This window comes from Melozone crissalis, unplaced genomic scaffold, assembly GCF_028551555.1.
Source record: "Melozone crissalis strain CALT ecotype California unplaced genomic scaffold, PUWL_Pcris_2 ptg000081l_1, whole genome shotgun sequence".
Classification (NCBI taxonomy): domain Eukaryota; kingdom Metazoa; phylum Chordata; class Aves; order Passeriformes; family Passerellidae; genus Melozone; species Melozone crissalis.
In genome coordinates, this window is record NW_026535858.1 from 4,787,534 (window position 1) to 4,804,450 (window position 16,917).

Genomic DNA, 16,917 nt, shown 5'->3' on the forward strand with positions numbered 1-16,917 from the left:
GCAGAATCAGATGTTGCTTCAGGACTTTCAATGTCTTACTTTGCCATCAAGTAATTTGCTATAATTCATATTTCTGCCACAATTACCATTGAATCAATTCTCTTTTCTTTCTATAATGTTTAGACAACATTTAGACCTAGGTATTTTCAGTCTCTCTCTTGAAAGGTAAAATATTTCAGATAATGCTATAGAACAATAGGAGGCCAGCAGTTACATACACCAGTGAGGCAATGTTAGATCAATTAAAGCTTTAAGAATTGGGGGATGTTTGAAAGCCTTGAATTTTATAGAGGTCTGGGAATTTATCAGGTCAGAATAGAACAGAAATCATTTCCATTCTGCCTTCCCACACCTTATTATGACAATCTGCTGGTGAGATTAATCACCAGCTCCCAAACAATTGTGTTTTATGGTGAAAATATCAATGAACATGGGGACAAAATTTAGTTTAAGTATAAATAGATTTTTGTTTTCTAAATAATGTGGTTGCATGTCACCAGACTTTGCACCTGAATGATAAAAATTCAGAGTATTTTGCTTTGCTATTACCTACCTATAGTGTGCTCAGCATAACAGAGCATACACCTGTATGGGCATAGCAAAAAAGCAGGAAAATAAACCCCTGAAAACAGAGTTGGTGTTTCATTTCCCAGTCAGCTAACAATGGCAGACAACAATAAATTTCAGAGAATGAAAGTATGAAACATGTTCTAAAGCAGAGTAAATATAAACAGCTCATTCTTAATTCAGTTAGAAAATCCTTCTGGTGGCAAACACTCAACAGCAGTAACAACTATCTGCTCCTCATCCCTCTCTTTCTATTCATCCCACAGATTAAAATCTTGATAAATTTAAACCTTTTAGAGTTATGTTAGGATACAATGGACAAAGATGCTGCCCATGAGCCAAACAAAGCACAACAGAACACATCCACAAGAGAAGACACCTCAGCAGCAACTCCTGCTGTAGAAATGAAAGGTGCACAATTCAAGGGGATTTCCCCAGCTGCCCAAAGTCCTGGAACAGAACAGGGCATGGAGAGTCTTACCTTGGAGCAATAATTGTAATTCTCCTCCTGCTTTCTCTCTCTCAATAAACAGAACAGAAACTCCACAGATGATGCTGGACTTGCCTGAGTTTAGTTTAGCAGCAGCCATAAGGCCATGGAGCCCTTGGAGGAGCAGAGGGAAGAAGGGAAGAGCCAGAGGAACAGGCACAGCTCCTGCACAGCACCAGGGCCAGGTGAGTCACACAAACAAAGCCTTGGAGGCAGGGATGGGGGAACTGGGGTTGGAAATGAATGCCAGCATTTTCCTTTCTGCTGGCCCTGCTCTGCTTTGATAACTTGAGCACAAGGTTCTGCAGATAAAGCACCTGAGCAAAGCCTGGTTTGGGTTTGGATACAGCAGCAGAGTTCATTTTAAAGCAACAACAACACCCAGGTTCCCATCTCATAAACAAAAGGAGAGGAGCACTGTCACTCCTGCAGCCCTGCAATGCTCCCTCACCTCACAGGTTCTCACTGGCAAAAAACTTCAGAAATTGAAGTTAGCCAATTCAATGTGTTATAATTAGGAAAATATTACAGAAATTATTATATCTGCAATACAGAAAATTATCCTCACATGTACCAATAAATGTCTGTTTCTATCCCAGCACATGATGCTCTCTTTGCAAATCACCATTTGAAAATACACTGAAGTTGAAAAGAACGTGGTGAAATTCACAGCTGAATTTCAAAAAGCTGACATATAAAATACTAGAGGAAAAAAAATCTTATTCATCATTTTTAAATGAAAATATTTTATTCTGATGTTTACTGCAATTCATTTCCTTAGCATGATTTCCAGCTTTTATTAGAGAAATACAGTTAGGCTTGCTCCCATTTACACTACTGGTGAGATTATCAGTAAAACAAAATTATTCTCGTCAACGTCTTCTTAGCATTTTAAATATTTGTGCTTTGGAAACAACTAAAAAAAGGAAGCAGGTGTGTGACTTTAATAAATGTGTAGTTTTTAATTCACTTTCTATACCAGGAAATGTATGTATACAACTGTGTGTTAATTTGTTTTCAAATGAACATGCAGAAATTTCTCATTTCTCTAAAAGCAGCCGGATAATTTAAAATTATTTAGGGACACATCTATAGAAACACATTTACAATTTTTTATTACATTTAAGTATTGTAGTTTGTCTCATGAATAAGGAAATGTCACAGATTGAAGTGTCATATCATGTTGTAAAAACTGGGGTACTGTGAGCAGCAACATCTGGATTTTTGATGTCTTCATAATTTTTGTCCTGGTGTGGTCAAAGGATATCAATATTTGTTGGAAACTGCTAAAGTACTTCTGCAAAGAGCAGCACTAAACTAAAGGCAGTTCCTGAGGAAACGAACAGCCCAGGATCCTGCCTAACACAAAGCAGAGGGGATTTAACAGAAATGCAATGTCTGCAAGGTGTCACATTTAATCCACAGTAAAAGGGAGGAAAAATCAACTCAAAAGCATTTTAGGCCCTGATTTTGGAAGTGCTTGGATCACAAAAGCAGCACCCACTCTGAAAACAACCCAGTGTTCACCAGGCATGGCCTCTGGGGAAAAAATCTGAGGGGGAAACTGAGCCCTGATATTTGGCACATAACAAACCCAAATATTGGTGTATCAATGCCCCCTGAGCAGTTGGAGAGCTGGCAGTGATCATTTGCAATTACTGTAATTGCATTCATTTCTTGCTATCATTTCCTGTGCTTCCAGTGCACCACATCTGATTTATTTATCTCATGCAAAGCACCCCAGCTCTGTCAACAGCTCCTGAATTTTTAAACAGGTACCTTTCCCTCCCCTCTTCATTTCTGCCTGAAATTTTCTGACCCCACATCCTCAGCTAGAGCAACTTCCATGGATTAAACAGTTCTATAGCAGTCACCTAATAAAACACTATTAATTGTAATAGATTTTTGTTTCTTCTTCCAATGATATTTCCATGGCAACATTTTCAGGTTCTATTGTTGAGGGTGTTCTTCATTCCCAGAGCAGGTTAACCACAGGGCAGCAAGGGCAGGCTGTTGGTCAGCTTTTATTTTCTCTGGTCCTTCAGCAAAGGTTAGTTGAGGTCACCAGAAGCCAAAGGGTAATTACTTTTCCTCAACAGGGTTAAAGTCACACAGATTGCTATTGAGACAACTGTATGCACGACCTTCAGGATTTTATGTTCAATCTTCCTTTCTTTCAGCAGAGCAAATGTTAATAAGGAAGCAGAGAGGGTAAGAGCCTGGTTAGCTGGACACTGTGCAGTTCCACACTCTGCAGTTCTGCTCCTGACTGGCTGAGCAGTTTGGAATAAAAATGCCCTTAGGTGAGCCCAGACCACAAAAGGCTGCACAGTGATTAAGTGTGGAAGCTATCACTAGCCAAAAAGGACCTTCCCTAGTCAATTAACAATATTCCAACTCAAGTAAGAAATTTTTAGGAGAGCCAGCACCCCCATATTCTGTTTCAATGGCCTCCAATTCATCAATAATGTCACTTCCTTCCACTCAAAAAATGAGCTGGAATTGCAGGTTTAACTAGGCAGATTTTAGTGCTCAGTGGCTCAGGCCTGGCTCTTTTCAGTTTCCCATGGAACATCCAGCAAGGCAGGAGCCTGGTGGGGATGGAGGAGAGACTGACCTGACCTGCAGGGAGAGCCAGGGAGAGGGTTTGAGTAAATGAGGGGTTAATGTGGATTTGGGGGAAGAAAAATGGGCTGGTAGCACACCAGCATGGTACACAAAGTGGAAATGCACTCACACTGGGAACCTGCCAACAACAGAGACCCAGTTCATAGAAAATCCCCAAATGTGTCAGTGCAAATCCAGCTGGATCTCAGGCTGGAGGCTGGTGACAGGTCCAGGTGGCACCTGGAGCTCTGGGGGTCCCTGCTCACAGCACTCACAGCACTCACAGCCAGGCACTGCTCTGCTCCCCTCCCTGCCACAAACTGAACTTCCCTGTGGCTCCCCAGGCACCACTGCTCTCATTTCCAAAATTAACAGCCCTGGGTTACTTTTTGTGGTACTCCTGAAAGTAAATATTGCAGCAGTGAAAGTCAATAATGCAAAGCAAGGGGAGTAAGAAGGGGAGGGGGTTGTCTTTCTCAACCTCAGTTTCAGTTTTGTGTTGTCTGGCTTCTCAAGCTCAATGTTGAAAAAATAAAATAAATAATATAAAATAAATAAATAATAGAATAAAAAATAAATAAATAATACAAGGACCAGGTCCTGATCATTAAAATATCCATTATGAGTCAGGGAAGTGCAACTCAACTTCTTGATTGATGCATTAGGGTGTAAGCTCAGCACGAGTTATAAATAATCCCAATGCTGATAGATGACAAATGGAAGATTTGGTAATCAATCAATTCAAATGGGGCTAAATGGAAGAATAATGCATCATTTATACTTGGCTGTGTTGTACAGTATGTAAATTATTGAGCACTTGCTGTAGCACTGTCACATCAAAGGGCTGCTGGACAAACATGCTCATAAAATGAAATTATCAGGTCTGTTTAAGCACCTGTGGGACACAGCCAAAGGGCCACAGAAACTTTCTTCTCTCCAGCCTGAACCTCAGGAATTGAACCAGAGTGTTATAATTAGGAAAATATTACAGAAATTACTGAATCTGCAATACAGAAAATTATCCTCATGTTTCACATGTACCAATAAATATGAGCACATGATGCTCTCTTTGCAAGTCACCATTTGAAAATAGACTGAAGTTGAAGAGAACGTGGTGAAATGCACAGCTGAATTTTTAAAAGTTGGCATATAAAATACTAGAACTTCAGAAATTGAACCAGAGTGTTATAATTGGGAAAAGATTACAAGAATGAGTGAATCTACAACACAGAAAATTATCCTAATGAACAGGGCAGATCTGTCTGCTTACAAGTCTCCCTTTTCCCAGGGACAGCAACTGCTGTCTCAGAGTTCAAATATCAATTCCCAAACAGAAATCCTGTTACCCAGCATTGCAGACAAGACTAAATTTAGGGTAAGGGCATCATGGGACCACCCCCTAAGAAAGAGCTCCAAACACAGCAGTTTAAGAGTTACAGTGTCAGATGTAACTTCCATCTGCAACATGTAAGGGAATCAAACACTCTGTGCTAGGAAAAGCTGTTTTAAAGGCTCTCAAGCCTAATTTCATTATTAAATGACCCTATACAGCAATGACACAGTTAAAACTTGTTCTGAACTTTCAATCTTACACATCACTTAATTAATTAAGATGCTCCATTTGGAGAGGGAACTTTCACTTGGAAGTGTGTCAGCCCCAGGCAGCAAAAAGCACAGACAACCAATAGCACTGACACCACATTGCTCCAACCTGAACCACAGCACCAGGGCATGATTTGGGCTGGAAGGGATCTTGGATCCAGTTTCACCCACTGCCAAGAGTGGAACCAGTGTAATAGCAAAATTCCTTCTGTCTCATTTGTTCTGGGAAAATTGGGCTTTCAGGAGAACTTATTATCATCCAAGGCAAGACTAAAAGATCCAAGGAAGCCCCAAGGAAATTCAGACAGCTGTCCTGGATTCACCTGCTTCCTTTGGACTTGTAAACAAGGACAAGAGCCACAAAGTGCTGATGTTGCCAGCTCAGAGGAACACTTAGGAACATTTATCCACTGTTTTCCATCATATTTAGAATATAGTTCATACAATTTCATCCCCATACCATTCTTAGAGCCCAATGCAGGCTTTCTGATTGCTGTTGAATCATTAAAAGCCACAGTGACATGATACACCTAACAAGCATTTTTATAGATTTAAAAGCCAGAAATACCAAACCCTAGGACTAAAGTATAAATTTTAGCTTATTTTTACTTGAGTAAATCTATGGTAGGGTACCCCAATTACTTATGATTTGTAAATCATGGTCCTTTGGGTGCACTTTGCATCTACAAACCCTGACTGAAAATGGCACAGACTGGCAGAAGTCCAACTGCACAGGAATTTGGCTGCTTTGGAATCTTCCTCTTGGATTCCTTTTGCTTTGCAATGAACAGACACTGTAAAACACTCTGAAAACCACCATTCAAAATCATGCTCTCATCTCCAAAGTTCAGCCTGCCTTGGTCTCTCTGTACTCATGGAGCTCCAAAATTATATGGGGTTTATGTGAAGAGAACAATTGGAAACCTAAAAATATTGAAGCTGTTTCCTGATGGTTTATCCATTTCCTTCAGTTTTCTTAGCATTCCTGCTCTCAGGATTAGCCACACAAAGATAAATATTTTCCACCTGTAGTGTAGAACTGATGTTTTTAATCTGGGCTTTTAAAAAGTGCAATTAATGATGCTTGAAGCAAAAGAGACATTTTAGATATCAGAGTTCTGAACCAGAAAAACACATTTCCACCTGCACACACCTTTGCAGGTGATCACAAACAGCACAGGCGGGGAAAATAACACTAGGAAACCTATCCTGGAGCTGGCAGAAAACCTGCAGCACCCCAAGTATCACAAAGGAAAGGTAAAGAGGTTTCCCAAATGATAAAACTGGGAAATGTGCAAGTACTACAAGCTGGCAAGTCCACTTTATCTCAAAAGTGTACAATCTTGCCTCATTTCCCATGTCATGGTAAGACAGGCAAGAGGATAAACATCAATCCCACCTCATCCCTTCAGGCCTGTCCCATAAGCCAGGTGGGAGCTGGGATGTCCGGCCTGGCTAACTCTCTCCTAAAAGAAAGACACCAGTGTTACTCTAAATCACCTTTTCCACTTTACCCCTTGTGCCATAAGGGCAGGTGGGCTGTGGGATCAGTGTTTCTTTGGATGTCACACGTAGGAAAAGCAATCCCTGGCACAGCATTTATCTGTGACAAGTCCTCCCTTCCATGCTGTGACCCTCTGCATCTTGATTTCCTGTCAGCTTTTAGAGCCCAGCTAATTAGAAGATTCACTACTCCTTATGATTCCTGACTTTCACAGTTTCTAATTAGTCTCTGCAGCAGTCTGTTACCTAAATGAATTGTGATATTCCACTTGGTGTGTTAAATGAGAATCACCAACAAACATTACATTTTCTCCTCAGCATTATTTACCTCACAGTAATTTAGCTCTGAGGACAGCAGGTTTTAACTTCAACATTCAAATGAAGAAAGGTGGAAGGGAAAAAAAAAAAAAAGCAGGTTGAACATTAACTCCAATTCCCTTTTCCAAAACAACCCCTCAGATTAGGAGCCCAAATGGGGAAGCTCTGTTCCCTGGAGATAGGGCTGAAGGTCTGCACAGAGAGAGGCACAGCCAGGCAGGTTCTGGGACAGCCCCATGTGCAGAGCTCGGCTCCGTCCCACGCTGCGGCGGCTGAGGAGTGTCAGAGAGCAGCCCAGAGGTAAGAGATGAACGAGGGCTGTCCCCAAATTCAGAGTTCCCTCCAGAGGGAGGTTGGGCTGTGAGCTGCAGGATGCTGAGGGCTGGTTTCTGAGCACTGTGCACCCATGAGCTCCTGAGCTGTTCAATAGCCCAGGGTTGTCCAGCAGAAGCTCTGATGTAAAAGTGACTGGAGCTGGTCAGTCTGCAATGCTGGACTCTGACAGAGGCTTTGAACAGTGTCTGCTCTGGAAAAAACCCAAAAGTTCTGTCTGTTGTTCCCACTGACCCTTCTGGGAAAGAGAGCACCAACAGCTTGGACAGGGTGATGTTCTTTAGCAACAGGAATTTGAGCAGCAAATCATAAATATTATTTACCTCCATCTTCATCCAGTGCAGCAGAAAGGCTGAGCTTGGTTTTCAACTTCCAATTTTAAGATCAACTAACTAAGTTTTAACCTCTTTGTGCCATTTATTGCATTATAAAAGCTCCTTTCAATCTCATGCAGGTTGCATCAACTCCTGCAGTGGTAGTTAGACTGTGCCCTCTCATTTTGGGACACAACAGCAAAAAGCCTTCACTGGCTGCTGCACAACACCTGTAAAGAGAGGTTTTTAAAAAGACCAAATTCTCTGTTTAAGCAGACAGTCAGCAGTCTGAAGATGCAGAAGACTCTAAAACAAGTATTTATTAGAGTTTTTTCTTGCTGCTAGTGCTATTAGAATATTCTGCTGGAATCAGTAATTTTAGACAAGACCTAACAACTAAATCCATGTCAGATTATCTGAAGTGTCTCACTGAATTTGCTCAGGGCAGTTCACACCACCCAGACTCAGAGGGCTGAATCCAGCTCAGCTCTTTGTGCTTGGTTTATGTATTTCTGCCCAGATTTATCTGAACATTTCAGCACCACACACACCCAAAATGCCCTTTCCAGGGACAACTGAGCATTCAAAAGCTGCTTGAACTGCACTACAATTTTAATGGTGCTTTGTGGAAATCTCTTGTTATGTATATTTGTAATGGGGCAGATTTGTGCTAATATCCACTACCAACCATTTGTCAAATCATTATTTTAGGAAAGCAAACTAGCAAAATGCAAGAGAACAACTGAAACAAATTTCTCAATTGAAATAAATTTCAGAAAGGCATAAAAAGACTTTTATACTTTTTGCCTGCCACTTTTTATTCATTACTAACTAGGTATTACTGTGCTACAGTTGCTGCCCTTGCCCACAAAAATAGAAGAATCCAAAAATTAGTTATGATCCTCATCCTCTGGATCCCAAAATGTTCCTATCCCTGCAGAAAAAGTAATTTGCAGATTCCACAAAGCAGGAAAGAACCTTGCCTATTTTAGTGTCCATCAGATTTCTATCAGCACTGAACATTTTACAGGAAATATTTCCAAACAGCATTTTCCATGTGCAGGATGAAGTGATTGTATTTAATAACTGCTATAACAAAAGCTTCCCCTGTTCCATTAATTTAGCTGCCAGGCTGTGCTGCAGCAGCAAAGAGTTAATGTCAAAATACATCTTCTGATACCCCGATTGCCTTTCCCCATCCATTGTTTCCAAACTTCCTTTGAATGGTCAGAAATTTTCTGCCTGAATAAACTCTCAACAGAAAAAAGAACTGGAGCAAACAGCAAAATTAATAAAATAAAACCAAACTCTGTGGGCAATATAGAAAGGAGACCTGGTTGTAAAATCACCAATTTCTAGCACCAGTATTTATTGTGAAAGTAGGGTCTTTTAAAAATGTAAATTTTACTCCTTGAAGGAAAATTATATAATGGTGACAACATTCTAAACACTATCATAAACCTTGTAAATTTATCTTTGGATGATTTGATACTTAAGAGCAGAAATTAACTCTTCCCAACTCTTTGGGAAACATTTATAAAAATTACCTTTTAAATAACAAATCTCTACTTTCATGCTGCTGCTCATGTCCAAGCCTTCCTTTAGACTGAAATATGGATGAATTCTACTAAAAGTTATTTGTCACTAATACACAAGGGCTCCCAATTCCAACTGCTTTGCTCACTCTTAGCATTCTCATTTTACTGTCAGAAGCAAAAACTCTATTCTTATAAAAACCAAAAGCTGCATTTCAGTTATGGTTATCTATTGATTCAGTTACACTTGAATTGATCTCAAATTGTTTCAAGCAACTGTTCTGCACCCAAAACACCACATGAACCACAGAAACCAGATCGATAGATCTCAAGTGAAATAATTGTTTTCCTTTGTAAGAGCCCATTACTCCTTGAATGCAGAAGTGTTTGATTGACCTCCAGGAAAGCAGCAGATGTGAATAAAGCAAGCACCTCGGGCCTTATCGCTCCAGGAGAGGCCTTGGAAATGCCAGGGAAATGCTCAGAGCTCTGGGAAAGGCACAGCTGGAAAAGCAGCAAACCTGCTCTGGACTCTGATAAGGGCACAGCAGTGGGACACACAGGGAAAGAACAGATTTTGGGAGTTACTCACTGTGAAAAATGCCAATCACTTGTTTTTAAAATTTTAAATGTTTAACAGTAATAAAATGCTTGTAAAAATAGGAATACAATTAGAATAATAATAATTTGGACAATTTGGGTTGGGACAATATGAGACAATAGAAACAAAGAGTTACAGACAGTCTGGGTACCTTTTTCTGGGCAGCACCAGCCTGAAAAAGGACCCACGTTTACAAGGATTAACCCTTAAAAGCAACAGCCTGTTGCATATTCCTACACCTCATCCATGATGCATAAATTCCATTCAGAGACAGGATTCTGTCTGGTCAGTGTCAGCTTCTTCCTCTGAATCCTGACAGTGCCTTAGAGGCAGGAAGAAGTTCACTTCTTCTGCTAAGAGAAAAATTCATTTTCTCTGAAAGATTCAGGTGTCCTGTGGCTGCTGTCTCAGTGTGAGTCCTTTCTTTAAAAAAAGTATCCTACACAGCATAGTTTCTATTTAAACATTATGCTATAACCTAAAACTATATTTAACACACTACTTAAGAGAATTAATACAGCATCACTTTCTAACACAACACATATAATATTCATTTTAATATTTGTGAAAAGCCAATCATAAAATACATGCATTTTTCACACTCACTCATGAAAAGACAGCAAAATATTTCACTAGTTAAGGGAATAATTCAAGGGTTCTCCAGTGACTGGTTTGATTTACAGAGTATTGGTATTAGTGAGGATTTGGTCCTGTTTTGTGAAATTTCACACCACAGTGGCACTGAAGTAATTTTTTCCCAGTTCCTTACTAAATAATTGTAAGGCTTTGTGAGGGCAGTCATTTCCAGATTAGCAATTTTCAGTGCAGCAGCTGAGGAAATTGGGGGCACCACATGAATTCCACTGGCAGGATAAGATTTATACCAGATTAACAATTCAGTGGAGTGCCTGAAGTGAGATTTTATTTCTTTTAATAATAATAATAATACTGAAAACAGACTAAATGCTTACATCAGAATGGTTTTGTAAGGAATATTGGTTGGTAGACCGGGTCTGAGCTTTACTCTTTTACGAGTGCAATTAACTGCAAACACCTTGTCATAAACATTGCAAAAGGTCAAAGAGATTGCAACAATTTTGCTAAAGAGATAAATGGTCAAATAAAACATTGAATTGTTAATTCCCAAGTGACAAAAAGCTGCATGAATCAGATCAATAGAAAGACATACAGAACGAATTCTGGGATAAAGGGCAGGTCAACCTTGAAGTGTTATTAACTGGCTCCTGTTGTTTTGCTGGGGCACATCCTGTGTTCCAGCAGGTAACAGGGCTCCCAACAGCAAATTGATGCTCACAGAACTAAAACTGGGCAGCAGAGATTGTTGAAACAAAAAGTTCTGGAAGGATTCACCTCTATTAACTCTGCTTTTATTAAATATTGTCAGACACATACAGCCTCTCGTTCCATCTTATCCCTAAATTCCAGCAGGGAGTGTGTAAGGGACAGGTTTGTCACTGAAACTGCATTTGGAATGACTGCAGACCTTTATTTACCAGTGAGGCAGAATGGGCTCCTGTTTTCTGCTTATTTTTAGACTATTAGGAAGAATTTCAGGCTCTTGGGAGGGGACCATTTGAAGAAATCCCTTCCCAAATTCATTCAATTTTTGAAACCCCTCCAGAGCAGATGACAAGATTGAAAGTTATATGCAAATAAAATCATCTCAGTATAATTTAATTAGGGACATTTACAAAGAGAGGCTAAGCTACTCATGGAAGAGAAAGCATCAAAAATTGTACAATGCTCTCACAAATCAACAACTCTAATATGCAGTGGAAAATATCTACCAGTACCCATGGGAAGGAACTGAGAACTCCAACCATTCCAAAGTGTTAAATATAAAACACAGACAGCAATGCCTATCATGATCCCATTGGACACTTGAAAATGAACACTTCAAAGGTCAGGAATTTTACTTCTGTCAAATTGGATGCCAGCAATTTGCATAAGACTGAAAGTCAAGTATCAGTGTAAATTCCCCCAGTCATATGCAAATGTAATCACCCCATGCCTCCAACAGCAGCTTTATGTCAGCCAGCATGAAAAATGTACAGGAATCCCATCAAGCACGTGGGGTTTAGGGATATAAGTACCATAAGACACTACATGACAAACATCTGTGCTGTGCATGTGCCATGAAAACATATTTTACTGTGGCAGCAAATTTTAAGGTGCTGTTAACTACTCATTCAGTGATGTTTATAAATGAAAAAGATGCCCCTTATTTTGCAGTGCACTTCAGAAATGTTTATATTTACACAAAACTGGTGGAAAATTTGAGGTGTAATTTTAGCTTTGAAAAGAGGAAGGCACATTTGTGGTTTTTTCCTGAAAATATATTTTCACTCTGCACTTTCTAAAAACATCACTTGATATCTATAGCACAAAGCCTCAGGGCTCACTAAATTAATGGCAGTTATGCCTCTAGAATTAATGGCTCTGGGATCAGGACTGACTTAGGTTTTCCTACAGTATTTAAAATTTAAAGAGAAGCCTAAGAGTCTCCCACAATTCTAATATAATAGTAATAAATAATACCCACTAAATGGGGCTATATCAAACCAGTCATTTCAGCCAGTAAATTTATGAAGCAAAAGGGTGTAGAAAGTTTTTCTCATGTAACAAAGGAGAGAATAAGCTGGTGTAAAACTCCTGTCTATTTGCTCATTTTTAGTTAGTTCAGATGTAATGTTAGACATGAGAGCATTTGTATCACCCCAGATACAACACAGAATAAAATTATTCTGTGTTCTGAACATCCTCCTTTTTACCAACACAAGGCACTGCTTTAAATAACTATTTTAAATTAAAGAGAGGAAAATAAGGAGCACTTAATGCATATCTGCATCACCAGCAGTGACGCTGATGGAACACAAATGTTATTTTATTAAAGTCCATGGCACTTCCTAAATATCCATAAAGTACCAGATACCCTGGAGTGATTGCAGCACTGTCTAAATGCTTCAAAGGGCTCTCACAATTTGTTACAAATTGAATAATGTGACATCCACAAAGTCCAGCAGTTTAACCACAAAAGCCCTTCAGATTCACACATGGAGCCTGGCAAGATGAAGTGCAACTAATTCTCGTGCAGTTTTATTAATTATATCCAAAGGATGCGATTTGACCTCACAACTGTGATCTTTTCAAGAAGAGAGAGACAACTGCTGTGAAAGTGCACATCTGAGGCACTCGCAGCTTTCCTTGTTCCATTAAACAGCGCCGCTCCCCTCGTGGGACCCCAGCGGCGCAGACACGAACAGCAGAGCCCAGCAGGAGCGGGCTCGGAGCAGGTGCTCCTGTTCGGGCTCTTTGTGGAGCATGTGGGGCTGAGCAGCATTTCTTCTCTGCCAGAAGAAGAAATTTTTTTTATTAAATGTCCCTGGTGCTGCCCCTGGAAGCAGGGATGTACCTGTGAGGGCTGTGCTCCCCTGGGAGCAGGGATGGATGTACCTGTGAGGGCTGGGCTCCCCTGGAAGCAGGGATGTACCTGTGAGGGCTGGGCTCCCCTGGAAACAGGGATGGATGTACCTGTGAGGGCTGGGCTCCCCTGGAAACAGGGATGGATGTACCTGTGAGGGCTGGGCTCCCCTGGAAGCAGGGATGGATGTACCTGTGAGGGATGGGCTCCCCTGGAAGCAGGGATGGATGTACCTGTGAGGGCTGGGCTCCCCTGGAAACAGGGATGTACCTGTGAGGGCTGGGCTCCCCTGGGAGCAGGGATGTACCTGTGAGGGCTGGGCTCCCCTGGAAACAGGGATGTACCTGTGAGGGCTGGGCTCCCCTGGAAGCAGGGATGGATGTACCTGTGAGGGCTGGGCTCCCCTGGAAGCAGGGAGGTACCTGCAAGCTCTGCTGCCCTCCCTGGACTGGGGCAGGCTCTGCACACCTAACACAGGCAGGCTCCTTCTGGAACACACCCACAATCCAGAACCTAGCAGTAAATCAAAGATATTCATCCCCAAAAGAAGCACGTGGATTTAAATGTTGCTCAGCAGGATATTGAACAGAATAAGGGGTCACAGAAGCACCCTGTGTGGCAGCAACACAGTGAGAAACCCTTTACACTGCCTGCAAAAAATACAGATTATTAGTGAGACAGCAATTTCAAATATCAGCTTTCACTGGACAGATTTGGTTTTTTAGTTCTCTTTCTTTCCATCTTTTCTGCCTCCCTTGCACCCTGCCTGCACAGCCTGAAGCCCCTCAGGAGGGAGCTTCCCACTGAGCAGTGCTCCCTGCACCAGGGACAAAGAGCTCAGCTCTGCTTCCACCCTGCCCATTGCCACAGCAAACACAGGCAGGGAGGGTGGAAAGGGAATCTGGACAAATATGCACTGGACATACAATTGCCTCCTAATATAGGGACAGTCACTACCTCACCTTTTCTTCAAATCCTCAAAGACAACAACCACAGGTACAACTGCCCACACAGAAGCCTTTGGAGTCATTTCTCCATGCAAATTGCTTCTGCCACACACCACAACTTTTGTAACAACCTGCTTGTGCCCAAATTGGACACTTTAACATTTCTGCTCAAAAGAAGAGACAAAAAAACCACCAGGTTCTCAATCTCACTGATTCCCTCCCCACCTGTGTTACCAGCACAAAAGAATTTTCCAATTCTTTTGCTTGCATGTATTAAGCAAAATTGCAGGAGTATAAAATTGCAAGGGGACCAGAATTGCTCATTAAAATCACACTGCTGACCTTTCATAATGGTAATATAGATTGCTGTGACTAAAGAAACAATAAAATTGCATTGGAACTTTCTAAATGTGTGCTCACAGTTAGTCACAGATCTCTTCTGCTAAATTAACACAAATTGAAATGATGTGATGCAACTCAGCAGAGGTAGAATGTGATACAGGAAAAGGAGACCTAAGCATGTTGGTAAAGATAATTAAGAATTTCTGCATTCTAGAATTCAGACCTCAAACAAAACTTCATGTACAATTATATCCCAAATTTCTGCTGTTTATTACAATCATTTCAAGTGAAAACTGAGCACTGCTGACACAAATGTCCAGGTGGAATCACAAACCCAGTTGTAAAGGCTAAACATTTCCTGCAGTTTATGAAGCTGAGGGAGAAAAGACAAGAAAGGCACTGAATGTCCCCCAAGGAGTGGCTGTGACACCCAGGGCTGTGTCACTGGTGTGGAGCTAACCCTGCTGACACTGCACTAACACAAAACAGCTCAGTCCCACACTACCCTGCAAAACACAGGATGGTGCACAACTAAAATCCATGGCTTGAAAGAATTTTCCAATTCTGTATTCCAAGCATTAATAACTGCTGCAGTTCTGGGGACTTGCTTCCCAAACAGCCACTTGGGCAGGCAGGAGAAGGCAAAACCTGGCTGCACCTTGCAAAGCAACACAGGTGACTGCAGATACATCATCCCACACAGCCCTGGACATCAGGAAAATCAGGAAATCCTGGAAAATCAGGACACTGCATTTGTTATTTTCTCATTTCCACCTGTGTTGCAATAACTCCAAACCCCTCTGATAGCAAAGAGAAAAACTCATTTGTGTCTCTAAAGTCCCAGCAAACTTTGACAGAGTTCAGAACAGGTGCTAATTTAGGGCTGAATATAAACTAATGAGACATAAAAATGTCCCTTTGGTAATTCTTTTCCAATGCAGCAGGGGGGCATTTCTTCTCTGGCAGCTCCTCTTATTAAATGTCCATCAATGGGAAATTTGGAGTATCCTTTCAAAGTGTTCCTTTAGGAAAACAGCTGAAACTTCTGAACTGTGCATCACTTCAAAACTCCTGTTAATACCACAGTTCACATAAACTCATTTTTAAAATCATCTGCTCGGTTTGGGGGCTCAGATTTTCTCCCCACTTACCAAGGCATACATGTTATATACTTGTTTTTAAAAACTTTAGGAACACAGGATAATCTGTTCTCCTGCCCAGTGCCTCCGGAGTTTTTTGCAAACAGCAGGATTTCTTTAATGCTTCTGATTGAATTTCCCTACTTTCTCATTTAAGGGTAGGAAAGCAACTTCTATTCCACACCCCTCTTAGCAGATTGTGGCAAAAGAGGAGAGAGGGGGGAAAAAACCCCCTCACTAAAGCTCTGACAGATGGTACCCAGCGTTTGACTCATGCTGGGCTCAGCAGGACCTATAGTTTAGAAGGTTAGGACTGTCAAAAAGACTCTGCTTATCAAGTGAATAACAAAGTGTGCACTGCCAGGCTGTTTCCTATAGAAAACTTGTCTTTTCCTTGTAATTCTCAGCTATCTCTGTGGTGCTTCTGAACTTGTGGAGGAGCAGATGCTTTAGTGTTGGAGGAGGGAGCCATGGCGGGAGCAGGGCAGGCCTGGCTGAGGGAGCGGTGGCAGCGCCGCGCTTGGGGAGCTCACAGGGGATTTGAGAGCACGGAGAGAACTCTTCCTCCTCTCCCCTCTCCTCCCTGTGCACTCAGTGACAAATTCATCTGCTCTTAGTTACTGGCCCAGCCTGAGGAATCGCTGGAGCAAAGTAATTGTGGCAAACTGGGAGCAAAGGCAGAGCTCACCAGGCTTTTGTTTGTAAGAGATTTTGTGAGATCGAGCTCCCACCGGGCAGCATCCAGCCCAGCACGGGGTGAATGAAGGGACTGCAAATGTTAGTGAGCAGCACTGGAGCCTGCAGAAACAGCTGAAAGGGGAACGGCTTGTGGCCATGTTCTCTGGTGAGTATGGACTTTTCAGTTCAGGGTGGGGGGAGCTGGTAAATAACTCCTGGTATTAATCACTGCTATAGCTCTGTAAATATTCCTAATGCTTTCTTCCTGAAAATAATGTCAATTCATTTGTTGAACAAGACCATTGGTTTAGTCATAAAGTAAATTGGTACCAACAGTCAGCAGCTGCTCTTCAACTGTTAGAATTAATGAGATAGTAATTATACAGCAAAATACAATCTTATTATTGCCAACACTCAAGCCCCTGTCATTGCCTCGTTTGCTTTTTGTTCAGAACTAAGAAAAATGAAATGACTTAACTGAGTTCTGAAGTTCACAGAA